The 17,632-nt window shown below is 37.9% G+C and overlaps 1 protein-coding gene across 2 annotated transcripts in view; it reads left to right on the forward strand.

The window, feature by feature from the left end:
- The first annotated feature begins 8,141 nt into the window (after positions 1 to 8,141).
- Positions 8,142 to 17,632, forward strand: part of JAKMIP2 (janus kinase and microtubule interacting protein 2) — a 170,921-nt gene continuing 161,430 nt past the window's right edge. For both annotated transcript variants that reach the window (XM_032627088.1, XM_032627089.1), the window contains exon 1: positions 8,142 to 8,399. The gene's annotated coding sequence lies outside the window, so the exon portion shown is untranslated. The remainder of the gene's footprint in view (positions 8,400 to 17,632) is intronic.

The raw sequence follows: 17,632 nt of genomic DNA on the forward strand, positions 1-17,632 counted from the left end.
CATAAATAGAGTTGTAAGATGGGAGGATATTGTGAGAGACAAAGACATTGCATGAAATGAGCACCCCCAGATTTAACTTTGGGCATGTTGTGAGCCAGTGGATGGGGTTAAAAAATTATCTGGCAAAACAAAGAAAGGTTAGGAGAAAGGATATGAAATTCCATTTCTCCAACTTCAGTATCAGACTATTGTACCCTTATCATCCTGTGATGAGGTCTCTCCCAGGAACAAGAGAAGAGATTAATATTCATTCTGTCCCTTGAATCAGGTGATACAAGAGCTGGCTATTATGACTGGCAAAAGATCAATCACTAGTTTAGTTTATTCAGGGTCATAAAGATCAATCCTGTGCATAAAATGTGCATCTCAAGGCTTGAAGCTCAAGTTGACTGCATAAGAAAAACCACTCTTTTCCTTTCATTTTTCTATTGCCTATGAATATTTAGCTTCTCAAATGCGCTTTGGACCAGTTTTAACATATTACAGAAACTCTGATTTAATAAATAAATAAATAATGAGTAAAATCACTAATATGTACATTTTGCATTTGCCTAAGTGTCATGATTTTACCATTTTGAAAATTATACTTCAACAAGAGTTAAGAGTTTACAGATTTACTTGAGAGCTGGATTGGGATTTTGTTAAGAATTGACAAATTTCTTAGAAGAAGAAATAGATGCTGAGAAGAGAGAAGGAATTTGGACTTAGGGAAAAAGAAAAGAGGTTTAATAGAGTTAAAAAGAGGAAAGCTGCTTTCCTGAAATTTAACTCCCCTCTCTGGGTTTGGTCCTGCCTTCCTTCCGTTATCCACGTTCAGAATCAAACCTACTTGGTCCCCGGGGGTAGTCTCTGACTCCTCGGGAAAGACCCTTGTAGCATGAGCGAGAGCCGGGAACACGTTAAGGAAGAATATCCGGGGGAGGCAGTGGGCAGATGCAAGAGATCTCAAAGATTTCCTTGCAGAATGCTCTTGTCCTTGGTGGGGGAGGAAAAAACCCATGAAACTCCAATTTCTTCATTGTGCATTTCTCTAGCATGAAAGTCTTAGCAAGCTCCAGGCTTCCAATTTCACACTTCAGATCAGCTATAAGAAACAAATCAAATAGTAATAAAATGTAAATGCAGGATGTAAATATTTAAAGAAAGTTGGCTCATAAATATGTGAGACAGACCACGAAATCTGTAAATTCCACTTTTAGACAACGCTTTTCTCCTTTCAGTTCCTTTGTACCTGCCCTGTCAGAGGAAAATAAGTACTCAGCCATTGAGGGATCAAAGGAATAATATGGGGGTCTTGAGGTGGGAAGTACTAGGGAAGTTGTCCAAAAATTTAGGGTCTGGAAGGAAAAGATTGAGGCTTTAGTGGCTTTAATAAGAAAAGTTCAGATATGGAGGAGGAGACAATATAATAGAACAGCTGGAACTCATAGAGATCCTTCCACATGCCAGGCATGGACTAAGATTTTTACCAACATGATTTATTTAAACCTCCATTCAGTAAGCAAAGGCAGTTTTCACCCGGGCTTCATAGATGAAGCAATGGAGCTAAGAGAAGATAAGGTTTCCAGGTCTTACGATTAGAAGGTGGCTGAATCAGGACTGTAACCCAGGAAGAAGTCAAACTAGTTGTGGAAGAGAATATGGTTTAGAATGTTTAGGAGGCTCAGCATAGAGAAAGGCCATTTCTTGTTGGAAATCCACTTCTCAAAGCTTGGGGATTTTCTGAGTCAAAATCATGGGGTTCTCCCAGGCCTCATCTATCCCTTCCCAGCCAAGCTACTTCCACTGCAGTTGCCTAAGCTCAGTGATGATTTGCCCAGTGCACCAACTGGTCATTAATGCCTAATTCTCAAGGGCACTAGGCCTGGGGAGGGAGGGAGGAGGGACCCCCCGAAAGTTGGGCACTTAGAACCCTTTCGAGTTTCCCCACACGTTTTCAGAGCCAGAGCCCTGAGGCCTTTCCTCACCACAGAAGGTAAAAACCAAACCTCTTCCATTTCTTCAAAATGGAAGAGTTAGTTGTCTACTTAGAAGTAATCCTTAAAAAAATTTAAAAAAAGTGATCCTTGATATTTACCCCTTCCTCGGCCCTAGCTTTCAATGCATCAGCAAGTCCTCACAATGCCACCTCTAATATATATTCATTTGAGATAGTCCAATTTTCTCCCTATCCACCGCTACCACCCTAATTCTAGCCACTCTCATCTCCAGCCTAGGTGACCACTGCATCCTAACTTCATCCACTTTTGCCCTTCAAAACTTCATTTCCCACAATGCTTCAAACCAAGTTTAAATTCTTCATGACTCTTCATTGTATTTAAGAAAAACTCCAGTTGCCTGACAGTGGGCTACAAGGTGCTGCATATTTTGGTTCCCACCTACCTTCCCAACTTCCCCTCATGGCACTTTCCCCCATGGTCACCGTATCCAGCTACACTGGCCTTCAAAGATATTTCTCCTCCCTTGCTTTTCCTCTCCTCAGAGCTCATCTCCGTTGGAAACTCTCTTTTCTTAGCTCTTACAGGGCTGGCATAATCCATACTTCATTTCTCAACTTAAATGTCACCCCACAGTGAGTCATTCCTCTCCATCTCTGGTCCTCATCTTCCCCTCAGTTGTTCATTGCTTTATGGCACTTGTGAAAATGTGCTATTGTTTTAGTGGTTGGTTTTCTTATTCTTTGGCCGCCCCATCCACTAGACTCTAAGCTCAGCTAGGACAGGAACTAAGTCTGTTTTGTTCACTGTGGGATGCACACGCTTATCGTACTACCTAATTCACGTTCTCTCCTCTTAGTGCTGGGAGTAATGACATTTTGAGTTCCTGAGCACTGTAAAAGTTCTGACAATTATGGTGCCTCCCATAGTAAAAATTATACAAAAATTAAAATAAAACTTCTACATATACTGAAATTAAACTAGCTTATTTGCAGATTTTCTTTTTAAAAAAAATTTTATTGGAGTATAGTTGATTTACGATGTTGTGTTAGTTTCAGGTGTACAGCAAAGTGAATCAGTTATACATAATATGTATCCACTCTTTTCTTTTTAGATTCTTTTCCCATATAGGCCATTACAGAATATTGAGTAGAGTTCCCTGTGTTATACATCTATACAGGTTCTTATTAGTTATCTATTTTATATATAGCAGTGTGTATATGTCAATCCCAATCTCCCAATTATTTATAGATTTTCTGATTACAAAATTTTGGAAAAATTCATTGAAATGAAACTTTTCGCATTTCTTTGGTGTCCCTGATTTTCTGGTAACCTAAGCACATGTGTTGTCTGCCTTTGGGTAATAACAGCTGCCCAGAACCAGACAGGAAAAAACTGCTTCTCATTTCAACATCAGAGCAAAGGTTGTCTTATCAAGTAAACCTTATTAATAAATCTGTAATGGAGCAGTGGTCACTGTTAGCATTACACCTCTTTTTCTACTGTGGGAACAACAATGAATCCTTTGGCCTCTCTTCATGCTTTCTCATCCCACATAGCCTGTCAGCTCCTTAGCTACTGACAAACTCTAATCCCTCAAATAAATTAACAGAAGGAAAACCTAGAGGAAAGAACTGTGTGTCTATGTGTTAGGGGGGAAAGGAGGCTGATTCTTTCAACAAACACGTATGTGGCACATGATGTGCACAGGTACTGTGCTAGGTACTAGCATGAAACAAAAACTGAGTAACATGCCTGTTTTCCACAACTCGGACCAGCATACATTTCCCTCTCTTTGTCTGAAGCCATCTGCCCGCACCCTACTCCACAATTCCTCCAAGAATGTCTTCCTAGGCTCTCAAACTCAGTTATGTTCTCTCTTTATATGCTATCAGAGCTTCCTGTAGTTCTCTGTTATAGCCCTCAACATCATTTATTTTAAGAACTTTTGTAGTGTCTCTTTCATTTTAGATTATAAACTCTTTTTTTGAAAAGAGTGTTCACATTATCTTATGCACAGCTGTGTCCCTGGTACCTAGTACAGCATTAATGTATCAGTAAACAAATGAATGAATGGTACTGCTGACCTCAATGTTCTTACAATCAAATAGGAGTGAAAGACAAAAAAATATTTACCGTTCACCATCATGAGCGTAGTAATAAAGATGTGACAAGGGACAACGACGATGGGAATCTCATTTCTAATGCTAATCTAATGCTAATCCTGGTTATCAGTGAAGAGTCCTTGAAGGAGGTGATGGATAAATCTTGAAGGCTGAAGAATTAGGGCAGGGAAGGGACTTCCAGAGGATACAGGGTGAGCAAAGGCAGTGTCCACCTGCTAAGTAGAGTCATCCATAAGATGGTTGGCCATAGGACTGTAGAGTTCATGGGAGAGTTCCAATATACTTGCTTCCTGGTAGTATTGATAAAGGACATGCAGTGAGGTCAGAATGCTATCCTTATCCTTAATGACCTCAAGAAGATCCTGGCTACTTACATTTAATGTTTTCTGTACATAGACAATATGTTAATAACCTCTTACAGAATAGACGGGGAATGAACAACAGTCACTTCTGTGACCCCTAGCTTTTTGTCCCTTTTGGGGGGGAAATAAGGACATTGGCCTATCTCTGAGGTAAACATTTCCAGAATTCCTCATAGTCTGCTGGTAGCTGGTCTGCGGTCATAACAGCAAGTTCTTAGAATAGCTTGGCGTGATCTGAGTATTCTGTAAACACCTAGAAAAATGTGCTATGCATAACCATGGTTATTAAAAATTATGTTAATAATAATATTAGCTAACATTATTTATTACATGCCAAATGCTTCTTGACTCTTTGCACACATGAACTTTGATCTTCAAAAGAAACTGAGGTACAGAGAAATTAAGCACTTGCCCAAGGTCACTCAGAAAAAAAAAAAAAATGGTGAAGTGGGGACTCAATCCAGGTAGTCTGTCTCCAGAGCCCACACTGTGCAGCTTCCTCCCATTATGCTGTGGTTCCTCCTGAAAATTTAATGCTGCTTTTGGAGCCAAGACTCACACACACCCTGTACTTTTTCAGACATCTCGTAGAATTCAGAAGTCAAAGTTGGAGAGATCTCAGGAGGGGTAGACAGTCTGGCCACAGTTAGTAGATGCTAACGTATGGAGAAGGTGCTCTTGAAACAAAATCAGTGTTTCCCAAAGACTACCAGCAGTATACTAGGTGACTCTGAATATGTATGGGCAAACATTTCCATTTTAATAACTATATACTTAAAAAATATGTAATAGATACACATTATGCTAATATGCATGTATGCTGAAAAGATAGTTATTATAATTTCTTTCTAATTTTTAGAAATATCAGAAATAGATAACTGGAAAAATAATGTTATAATAATAACTTATTTAGCCATGATTCAATGCAGAAGTTGTTTGATATTTCATTTATTTACTGGTTTGTTCATTCAACAAATATTTATTGAGCATCTAATATGGGTCAGGTACTGTTCACAAATAAACAAACAAACAAATATCTCTACCCTTTCATAGCTAACATTCTAGTGGGGAGAAACAGATAAAAATTTTAAAGTATAAATAAATGACATAGTATATTAAAAGATAATAGATACCATGGGAACATAGAGCACAGTAACAGGAAATGGCAATGGAGAGAGGAATGAAATTTTAAATTTTCTTTTTTTTCACTAAGAATTATTACAAGTGAAGTTGAAGTCTTTGTTTAACTAAAAAAATATATATATATTGTTTTACATTAAGTTCCTTTCTCTGGGAACATTCTGTTTACCATGCCTAATTTTATTAATGTTTTGCCAAAGCCAGAGACAAATTTCCTTTTAAAGTAAATAAGTAACAAATAATTAAAGTAAATAAAAATAAATACCACACAATTAAATATCTAAAGGAAAATATTATTAAATAATGGTAACAGTGCTGCATGGATATAGCCACACACACACAAAAAAAGGAAGAGTACTATTTGAATGGTTAAATTAGGGAATTGTTTAAATAGGGAACACCAAACACTTTTCCCTTCCTATTGCCTCTGTGTTGATAGGAGGAGAGAAAACTAGAATCACTCACCCCAACCAAGTCAGCTCTTGGTGCTCAAGATAAAAGGCTTCCTCACAAGGCTGGTGGAGAGGATTCCATCACCTAAGCACGTCTGAGTTTCTACCACCTGCAGCTTTCATCTCTGCTTACTTTACATGACCATTTTTGTGGAGACAGCAGAAGATGAAATACAGAGAATACAAAAGCTAGACTATCACAACGCATTCCTTTATGCTACACAGCTACACTCACGTGCTGCTGACGTGCAAGTGTGTGTAGACTGACTGTCTAGGTTCTGGGGGAGGGAGGGGCCCCTAGCTGCACAGAGCAGGATGCAGGCTCTCCCCTGGAGAGGACCCGGAGGCAATGCCAAGTGTGGAGGATGAGTTGCAACCCTTTCCTCAACCACCTAATTGCCTTCAAATCAGTTTTGCTAGAATAAGGCCCTGACATTAAGTGTGAACCCAAGCAGGAAAATGTCCTCTCACATTTTAAAATTAATTACTTGAGAATGAGTAACAAAGAATCTTAGCTAGCACTTTGTGCTAGACATTGTGCTCATGCTCTACATGCATCATCCTATTTGATTCTCACGATGAGGTCCTACAATTATTTCCATTTCACAGATGAAGAAACATAGGTTCAGGAAAGTTAATTAACGTGTCCCAAATCATATCTAAAGTCAGTCGAGCCCAGGCTGTCTGACTCTGAAATTTGTACTAATCCTATTTGAATCTGTAAATAACCCTATGGATTAAGAACAAGAGTATCTCCATTCCATGGAGGAGTAGCAGAAAATGTAATGGTTAGGAGAGCAAATGCTAGTGTTAGAAGCATCAGAGTTTTAATTCTGGCTCTGCCATGTATTAGCCGTGTGGATTTGGGCTTACAACGTCCTTAATTGTCACATTTTAGAGAACTTTTAACCTCTTAGGGCCTCGCTGTTTTTGCCATCATCATCATTGTCACCCATCTTCCTCTTCATCATCATCATCACAGCTATCATGTATTAAGTGTTTTCTCACCTTAATTCTTTCCCGTGTCTGAAATTGCCACTCTATTCCTTCAATCCCTTGGATCAAGGAGTGGCTACAATGTACTACCACCACTACTAATAATAGCAATAAGAGTAAACATTTATTATATGCTTACTACATGCCAAGTGCTTTTAGTGCATTATCTCATTCAATCTTTACAACTACTGCCTGAGATAAATACTAGTGTCATTTATAATGTATAGTTAGAAACAATTCATCTAGAACTCAGCACTGCTGATTTCACATCCTTTTTTTCCTACTCACTGCCCAGACCCCCAGCTGGCTTGGGACCTCCAAAAGGGCATCCTTGAAATAGCATGGAATTTCCTGCAGGATATTGAACACTCCAGGAGTCTGACACTAAAAAGGATTGAAACTATCCACCAACTGAGAGCCGTGGTTGCTCAAGGAATTTCTGATTCCTCTGTTCCAACTTCCTTTTCCACAGGGGAGTGCCAAACAACTCCAGGTCCTCTTCAGAGGGGGAGCTGGAAAAACAATGACTCACCTGAGAAGAACAAGCAGAGTAGTGCCAAGGAATCAAACAGACTCTTTTTTAATTGCAAAGTCCAGCCACCCATTTTCCTTGTTAACAACCTTGAGTGGCTTTGAGTAAAAGATGCTATAAAGAACAAACATATTTGGAGTGATAATAATCTCCTATTACATTATATAACTTTCTCCATATTTGTTATTATTTTTTCTGATTGCAAATTTAATACATTTTATTGGGAAACCATAGAAAATGAAAAAATAGCTAAGCTGTTTTGTATGATTCAGTCTAGACTTCAATAAAATTGAAATTATTCTCTTCCCATGGCTATACACCCTTACCCCATTTTTAAAGACCTGGAGTCCAGGGTAGGAGAGACCAAGAGCATCCCAGAGAGCAGCAGCGCAAATTCACTCCCCTCCAACCCCTGCAGCTCCTTTCACCCATCTCGCCTCCCTCTTAGTCTGGTGGCTTACCATTGGTCGTTGCCATGACAACCAGCAGCAGCCAGGGCTGGCAGCCTCTACCGCAGCAGGGGTGGGGCTTTGGAGGAGGGGGCAGGAGAGGAGGAGCTAGAGGAGGTATGTGCTGCAAGTTCCTGGCTGCTTCTGAGCTCACCCCATCCTCCGAGGGGGAGGAGGCCTTGTGGTGATGCTGCTGCTGCTTCTGCCGCCTCGACTGCTGATACTCTAGTGAGGCTGGAAGGGTGGTTCCTATTCGCACCGTCGCCAACCAGAGAGTGAGGGAAAAAAATCCCAGCAGCCGCTGCTGATGTTGGGTTCGGAGGCTGCATCCGACTCGGTCACAAGGAAAATGGATTCAGTTTGCATCTCTCCCTCCTTTCAACAGCTTCTCCGCGTCTCAGCATGGTAAGTAGCAGAGAGCGGGGTTATCTTCTTGGTTTAGCTGGCTGTTAAATGACCTGTGTATACATTTGTGGCCTGCACTTGAACAATGACTCCCTCAGAGAAGGAGAGGAAGATGTGGAGACAGTGATGGGGATGGGAGAGAGGAAGGTTGCCAGGAAGAGAGAAGTAAGAAGGCATCTGCTTGTGTTAAAAAAAAAAAAAAATGGTGTTGTGATTTTATCCTGAACTGGCTCAGAATGCAGACTGAGCCACTTGGTTCCTTTCCTTCCCAGCTTAGCGACAGAATCAGGGGGTGGAAAAAGAGCTGACAAGAAATGGATGTTATTGAAGGGAATCATTTAATTTGCGGCTCTCACATACAGGGTTGGGCCTTCCTCAAAAACACATTTGGTGCTTCCTAAGCTTTCCGGCCTAATTATAAGGTGATTTTGCTTATTTCCCTCATTGCTAAGAAAAGGTAGCTCCAGAATTTAGCATTTTATTTCATATTCTGATGTACTCTTGCTGAGAAACCATTTGCCAGATAGAGTTTCATTTTTAGTACATAGATTTGATTGTGAACATACAAATGGATACCCTATGGATATGCATATGATACATACACGTTACTTAGCATTTATGAAACATATTTATGTGCAGAGTGTGCTTTGCAATCATTTTTATGGGTTACAAATGACCTTGCATGCTTGGAGGTAATTGCATATTTTTGAAACTGTGCTTCTGGTTTGTATTATTATTCATTGGCTTCATTTGGATTAATGCAAGATTTATTCTTGTTATTGTCTCTTAGTTTCATTGTGACCAATTAGGACAATCTGTATCATAGCACTAGATGTGAATTCATAGCCTGCCTCTTTTCTTTATTTTTAATTGGGTTTGTGGGGGGTGATTTGAGAGCCCTGAATTTACAATGATAGGAAAGGGAGGTGGCTTGTGGTATTATTTTGTGTCTAGCATCTTGCCAAATGAATGTTGAAACAAATCAGTTTTCTTGAAATTCTACCCCAAGCCTTTCATGTTTGTACCTGTGTCCCAGGAAGCACAGATGAGTTGGAAGGTGAAATGCATTCATTTTTTTAATAGTGCTGCTTATTCCTTCAGTATCCAGACACCATTTTACAGTTCCCTCAAATGTTGTGGTATGGGTCTACTTCTTTAGGTGGTTAAGTAGGAAAGTGGGACTGTTTTGAAAATCTAGGTGTTCCCAAGCACCTTAGCCATCTCCAAATTAGCCTGCTTATACAATGAAATGAAATAAGAGAGTGAGCAAAGCTTAGGGTGAGAATGTGTGGCTTGCAGGCAAAATGGGGGGCTATTGTAGTTTACAAATGCTTAGTGTGATCTGCTTGACCTTTTATTATGTCACAGCTTTAAGGCAACTCAGGATACTAAGGATGCCTGAGATGAGTAGGGTACAGGGCTCCATTACCACCCAGGATAATAGAAATTTCATTGAATTAAAGCCAGAAAAATCCTTGCAGGTAAAACTGTGTTAGTAACATTACATTATCATATGGACTATTTTTATCCATCTCTCTCTTCTCTAACAATATCATTGTCAGTGCAAACATTTTTTAAATGTTAAAAAAAAACGTTTGTTCTAATCCTGCATTTTATTTTACACACTGCTCCCCTTCATTTACAATCTTTACGTGTATTTGAATCAGGTTTATAGTTTAACTTCTCCGAGCATAAATGTCCGGTTTGGTTTATATATGGGAAGGCTCTTCAGCAACTTAATAGGAAGAATGGATTTAATGTGCTCATGGCATGTCATATATTATATAGATTCACAGCTCCATCAAGTCATGCTACCATAGGCCTTATTATCACAACTACATAAAGTAGAGCAGGGAAAGGGGTACTAGGCTTGTATGTCATAACAAAAATTTTATAACACTCTGCATCCTGAATCGTTAATGATAACTTTTGCCTGGCAAAAATTAAAATTTCAGTAAGCTTTAAAAAATTAAGACATGTTGTAGTTGCAGTTGCATTGTATTTCATGCACTGAAAACAGTTACCTTGGGCTTTGTTTTATTTCCTTTGTTTCGACTTTTCATTGGGATGTGGTTTTATAGGTGAAGTTGGTACAGTTTGAGCAGAGGCAAATCACTCTAAGTCATGGACATAGAACTGACTCTCAGCAGTGAGTTTCAGCTGTGTGGTCAGACCCTGATGGAAATAAGGGTCTAGTTTTTGATCCTACAACTTGAGACGATTATATGACCTTTGCTGAGGGGTCACAGAAAAGTGAACTGTTTTTAAAGGACTACAAGTTGAACCCTCTAAGAAAGGATAAGGAAATTAGGATTATTTTATTGGGAGAAGTGAAACTAAGAGATGATGATCATTTACTTCAAAGAGCTGGACATTGCTTACTGACAGTTTTTGGAGCCTAAAATATGGTCATTGGGCTTCAACTTCATTAGAAAGAATGAAGATTAGGAATACACAATGTAAAACTTCCTGATCGCAAATTTGAACTGTCAACTGGATAACCAGATAAGGCAGTGCATCCTTCTTCAAAACCTCCAAAAGTATGCCATAGACATGCATTTATTCTGAACAGGCTAAATTCTTTCTCAAGAACTTTACTGGCTTTTTCTAGAGTAAATTGTCCATTTAAGAGTGTGCTTTAGTTGTTTAACATCAGGTACTGCTAGACCTGCAACAGTAAGACTCCGTGTTGTAAAGGGCTTCTAAATTACAGAATCTGAATATTTTTAAAGAAATCAATTGACCGTATGCTTGGAGAAACGTGTATGTTATCTTGTCAGGATGCAAGGAACTGAATATTGTCCTCTTCATAAGACTCCTTTCTCAGCAACTTTATGGAATGTGATGCCTAACAGCCATATTAACATTATTCCCTTTGTATGGCTAATTTTAAAAAATGAAATGGGGTTTAGTGGGGTCTAGATACAAAATATCAATAGTTCAAGAGCCATCAATTTGATGTCAGAAAAAACAAAATATATGGAAGATACATACATTTGATTATTTAAATGCGCTATTTAACAACAAGCAAATTAATTAATTACCTTTTTCTCAAATACTATCTTGAAAATGCCATTCTTGTTGCAATATTAAACATTTTGACTGGCATTTAAACTTTTGTAAAACTTGTTTCAATTGGGATAAAACACATATTATCTAATTTCTCACTTTGTGATAGGATGTTCCTTATTTCTTCAAGTGACTTCAGACATATTTCAGTCTTATGTACATGCTTCAAGTCTCCATCAGGGGAACTTAGAAAATAGCTGGAGAGTCAAAACTGTTTTCTACATTTTTCATGGTTTCATAAAAAGATTAATGCTTTGTTTTCCATAGTTGGAACCAAAAAGAAAACAAAATTTATCTTGGAAGTTTTAACATAAATTACTCAGTTGTTTTTTACTGAAATAAATAAACTAGATGTATACTTGGGTGTTACTCTGAGAGGTCAGTTACAGTTCCCCCTGTTTGCACATCCCAAATGTTATTTTACCAAGTGAAAATGTGTTTTCAGACATGGTGAATTAATCAGTTGAAAAACAACTATTTGTAGAACTCTTATATGACTAGCACAATTTGCATATCTAGGAACGTAGAATTTCCTTGTGGGGGGTATATAACCTATACACATGTGCAATAGTTAATGACGAAAACAATGTAGTTGTAATTAGCACCATCATTACACCTTATCTTAATATAATCTTTTGTAGTTCTTAAAGTCATTTTACATTCTTTATTTGTCATCTTATATTCCCCAAAATTCTGTCATGCCAGTAAATCTAGTGTCATCATAATTATTTTACATTAGTGGAAAGAGGCTCGGGAGATTAGACTTGTTCAAGTTTGGGTTTGGTAAATAGCCTAGTTGGGCCCTAATTCCAACTCACATGAGCTCAAATCTGCCATATTAGAAAATATAGCAAATTATCTTGCCGATTTGAATTTTAAAATATCAAATATAGTAAACTCTGCATTAAATGTAGTTCATTTTTATTTGGACATTTATTTGGATATTTGGATATGATTTGTTCTTTGATCATATTGGATTGCCACATAGGTTAAATTCATTCTTCAGTTATCAGCCAAAAAAAAGGTAGACACAAAAATTATTTTGGAGAAAATCTGGGATTCATGATATTTCATAAAAGCATGAAGCATTTGGGGAAAACTTGGAACTTTGTTGGACTGATATGCACTTATTTTATACCTAAGTATTATTTTTATTTGTAATGAGATAAAGTTGGGGGGTAGCACAGTTTTTTTTCCTGTGCTTAGGACCAAATTAATTTCTATAGGTCCTGGACCTTGAAGAAACTTAGCCCATACCTCCTACCTGTATGTCCTAAGCATCTCTCTACCTACATGTTCTTAAAAATTAAAATGATATTAACTCATAAATAAGTGTACATCAGTTTAACAACTTTCTGATATTTCCTGGACAAATACTTTTATACTTTTCTGAAGTATCAAAAATCAAATACTTTTCTCCAAAATCTTGTAGTTTTTTGATGTCTCCCTTTCTTTGCTAACACTGTAGGCACGTGCTTTGTCCAACTGTTTGGTAATTCAGCACTGGCCAAAGAGTAAATCATGCCGTCTGAACTATCATTTCACATTTGTGAAGTGTCCTTTATAATTAATTAGCTTGCAGTACAAGTGACATCTGTCATATTAAAGGCATTCTGCTTTAAATCAATATTCACCAATACAGTTAAATTTTCTTTTAAAGGCTCTCTTATTTTACATTTGAAACATATATCCAAATTGTTGGAAAAAAAAGGATAAAGCAGAAATGTATAAGAAAATCACCCATAAGCCTACCATCAAGAAATAATTACTGTTAGTACTTTGAAATATTTCCTTCTAGATTTTTTTCTATCTGCCAGTATAAACACACTCAGATATACCATTTCATAAATGGGACCATACTCTAAGCATTGTTTTATAGGTATTTTTTTTTATAGGTTTTTTATTTTATATAAGGTGGCCATCTTTCCATGTCAATGAAATATGTCTCTAGTAAATTTTTAATCTCTGTGTGCATTTTTCTTGATGACTCAAGATACTTTCCCCCACTTTGGGGTCTTCACACTTTGCTTTTAAATACAGGTAGAGGGCTTCCCTGGTGGCACAGTGGTTGAGAATCTGCCTGCCAATGCAGGGGACACGGGTTCGAGCCCTGGTCTGGGAAGATCCCACATGCTGCGGAGCAACTAGCCCCGTGAGCCACAATTACTGAGCCTGCGCATCTGGAGCCTGTGCTCCGCAACAAGAGAGGCCGCGATAGTGAGAGGCCCGCGCACCGCGATGAGGAGTGGCCCCCACTTGCCGCAATTAGAGAAAGCCCACGCACATAAAAGAAGACCCAACACAGCAAAAATAAATAAATAAATTTAAATACAGGTAGATCCTGCTTGATTTTCAGTAGCTGTGAGTCAAGCATGATTTTCAGGAAATAGGAGATCTGTTATTCTGACCTGCCACTGCATCTCACAGTGGGTATTAAATTAACCTCGGTCATCTCTTGTCTGCTGATAATGAATGAGTTTTAAGCTCAAGTCAGTGAAATCCCTGTTTGAATTGCTAGGAATTTCACCAGGCGCATGCATAAGCGGCAATTAAAAAAACAAAAACAAATCTCTTCCAGATTCATGTTATTCTTCCTCAGTATAGCAGTGGCATCCTGTAGTCTTAACCTCAGTGACCAACTTAAATTCTTCATAAAAACATTTAAACAACATACCTTAGCTGTCACATGACTTCTCAGACTAAACTAAGATATATTTTTGGCATCTGTATGTTTCTTAAACTGGTATATAGTTTTTAAATGAAAGCCCAGTCATCTGACTCTTCCCTTTTTAAAATATGAATGGTTGGATTCTTCTTATACTTTAAGTTTGAGCTTTAAATATAACTCCTTGGAGAGGTTTCCTTAAGTATATCTCCACTATTACTCTTCGTACCCTCTGTTTCCTTTGTAGCATTTATCAAAGTTGTAATTGTAGAGCTATTTATTTGCTCACTTGATCTTCCCTGCCCTTCACTAGATTGTAAACTCTGTGAGGGCAGAAAATGAAACTGTCAATTAATAACGAAAGCCTTGGCACGACATATGTGCTCAATAAACAGTGGTTGACTGAACGAATAAATGGGTGCTCCCCTGAAGGACCTCTGTTTTCTAGCAGGTCTTCAGACTGTAACTCTCATTCTTGTACTTTGGCTGTGAAAACAAAATGGATTGTATTCATATATGTGATATTCTCAGGATTTTAGGCTGTTCATAAAGGAAAGCCAAATTCTTAAATGACAAATCACAATATTTAAAAAATCCATCGTTAAAAATTGTTCACTACATAGTATGACATAAATAAGAAAGGCTGTGAATATTTCTGTGGCTTCATTTATTCCCTTTCAAAACTGAATTGCAAGTCAGAAATAATGAAACCATTAAGGGAATACCTTTGGATTCACTATAACTTATTAAAATAAATTAGTAATTTAATTATTATTAACATCAAATTATATGATACACACTCAAAGTTATTCTAGAAATACACTTTACTACATTCTCTAATCATAAATAAATCATTCCTTCATATCTATATCCAAAAATGAGGCTGAAACAGAAATGGAGACAATAACCTTACTCAGAAGATGAATTGAGGAAAAATCTTGCTTTCATGGAAGTTTTGAAATCAAATATAAAAAGAGTGACCTGGAGGAGAAGGGGTATGCTTGGCAAATACAAAGAAATATCTTTAAATCATTGGGAACAGCCATCTCTATAGGTGCCTGACCTGCTGATACATTGAAATTTAAGTAAGAGGAAAAAGTCTTTGTTCCCTGTCTTTGTTTGGCATCTAAATCAAGATCACTCACTGCACTGCTTGAAATTCTAGAGTCAACTGCAGTTAAAATATAGATGGAAAACCAAATCTGGCTAAGTTTAGCTGACACTCTCTGGTCAGAAAACAATTCATTGGTATCATTTTCAAGAAGGAAATTTTGCTGAGGTCATTGTGACTCTAAAAAAGCCTTGTGAGCATGTGCTTCAGAAAAGAGGGTGATATTGTCAACCTGCCTTCTGATCCAAACTGGAAATGTTTCCTTGGAAAATGCTACCCAGTATAACCACAATGAAAATGTAAACCAAGCAAGTGTTTCTCACCCACATGCCTCATCTGGCTCTTTCTTGTGCAGCATTTCTTGGAGAGAGGTACCTTCCAAAAATAAGCATTCATGGAGAGGTACCTTCCAAAAATGAATGGCTTCTCTAGTCCTTACGTCTGACCCATATTTAAGGCCTGTAAACTCTTCATAGGTCAGATATACCTAATTTGAACATATTTTCCAAAACAAAAATTGTTTTTTTAGATGCAATTATACTGATGAAAACAGCTAGACAGAATATTTTTTTTTTTTTTTTTTTGCTGTACGAGGGCCTCTCACTGCTGTGGCCTCTCCTGTTGCGGAGCACAGACTCCGGATACGCAGGCTCGGCGGCCATGGCTCACGGGCCTAGCCGCTCCGCAGCATGTGAGATCTTCCCAGACCGGGGCACGAACCCGCGTCCCCCGCATCGGCAGGCGGACTCCCAACCGCTGCGCCACCAGGGAAGCCCTAGACAGAATATTTTAAATGAGTCCCAGTCTGTAAAGTCTAGGATATTGTGTCATTCTACCAGCAAGCCATTAAAAGAATAGCAAGACAATAATTTTATATACAACAATAACCAATTTATATTAAAAATAAACACACTGAATTCACATGAGAATTCTCAAGATGATAATTCTGCTAATTGGCACTGAGGAGACAGAGAAAGGGACTTAAGTGTTTTGAAGATATTATAGATCCCAAACTTGCCTTCTTAAGAATTTCCTAGATAACTCAGATTGTGAAAATGGGAACTCTGGAATTACTGGAGTTTCTCCGTTGTCTGCTCTGCTAGGGTTACCTAGACCCCAGGAAGGAATTCCTCCTACTCCACAGGCTTAGTCTTTGTCTCCTGCATCTCTTAAGTAGGAATTTAAGTGGTTGCTAATTAACCATAAAGGGGAATTTGTATTTCAGAGAATATATGATTCTTTGTTGTAGGAAGGAGAACATTTGAATTATGACTTAGTTTTATTTTAAAAGCATTTCATTTAATAAAAGTGCCTACAAAGTTTAGAATTTATAGTATTTTGAGCTAGATGCCTGAAACATTAGCAATCATTAAAAATAAACCCTAGCTTTTAAAAAATGAATTAACAAGGACCCCCTTACTCCTAGTTAATTTTACATAGAAGGAGCATTTTAGCCATCTCGCTCTCTTCTTAGCTAGATTGTCCACATTCCAGGCTCCACAGGGTTCAGTGTCACCTTCTGAAACAAGAGAGAGGAAAATATCAGCTTGCAACAAGGGAAATTGATTCTTCTACCACTGTAGACCTTCAGGTTTTTTTCCTCTATAGATTGAAAAGAGCCCAGTCTCTAAATGCGTGCTTAAACATGCCCAGTTCACATGAATGCTCTCATCTGGACAGGTTTAGCTACACACATTGTCCAATATCTTTTAAGTGTGGTGTATTATTTTATATTTTTCTCTTTTCACTCTATTTACAGTTTTTGAAATCAAACCTAAATGGCTTAGCCAAGACCCCTGGAAGGTAGTAAAGAGACAAGATTAATATTTCTAGCCAGTCCCTGGCTATTTGCTTTCTGCACTTTCACTAACATTTGTAGGGCTTGAAAACATTAACTGTCTAAACTTATTTTGTATAATCTTCTTGCTTTGAAACATCTTGCTTTGATCTTTGGCTGTATAGCCAACTGTAATCTAAGCGGAATTGATCTGTTCTCAGTTCACGTGGTGCCACTGCTAAACCACATTCTTGATGTCCTCAAATGTTGTTTTTCTAACGAAAGGATCTTTATGACAGAGTAGCTGATGAAATAGTAGAAAAGCATTTTGTTCAGGAGACATTTTGCAAAGAAGCACTCTCTCTTGGGTCAATCTGAAATTTTTTTTTCAGACTTGATGCTGACTCTGTTCTTTAGAAGAATTGAGGACATCCGTAGTATCGAGTTTCCTTTATAATTCAAGTAAACCAATTTATTCCAGGAACAAATGAGACAGCCTTGACCCTCTTAATAACAAGAATATCTGATATGGTCTGAATATAACAAGAATAAAAAGAAAACTTACTTTTACAACTTACTTTTCAAAGTTATCCAGAAAAAGAGCTAAATTC

This window comes from Phocoena sinus, chromosome 3 (assembly GCF_008692025.1).
Source record: "Phocoena sinus isolate mPhoSin1 chromosome 3, mPhoSin1.pri, whole genome shotgun sequence".
Classification (NCBI taxonomy): Eukaryota; Metazoa; Chordata; class Mammalia; order Artiodactyla; family Phocoenidae; genus Phocoena; species Phocoena sinus.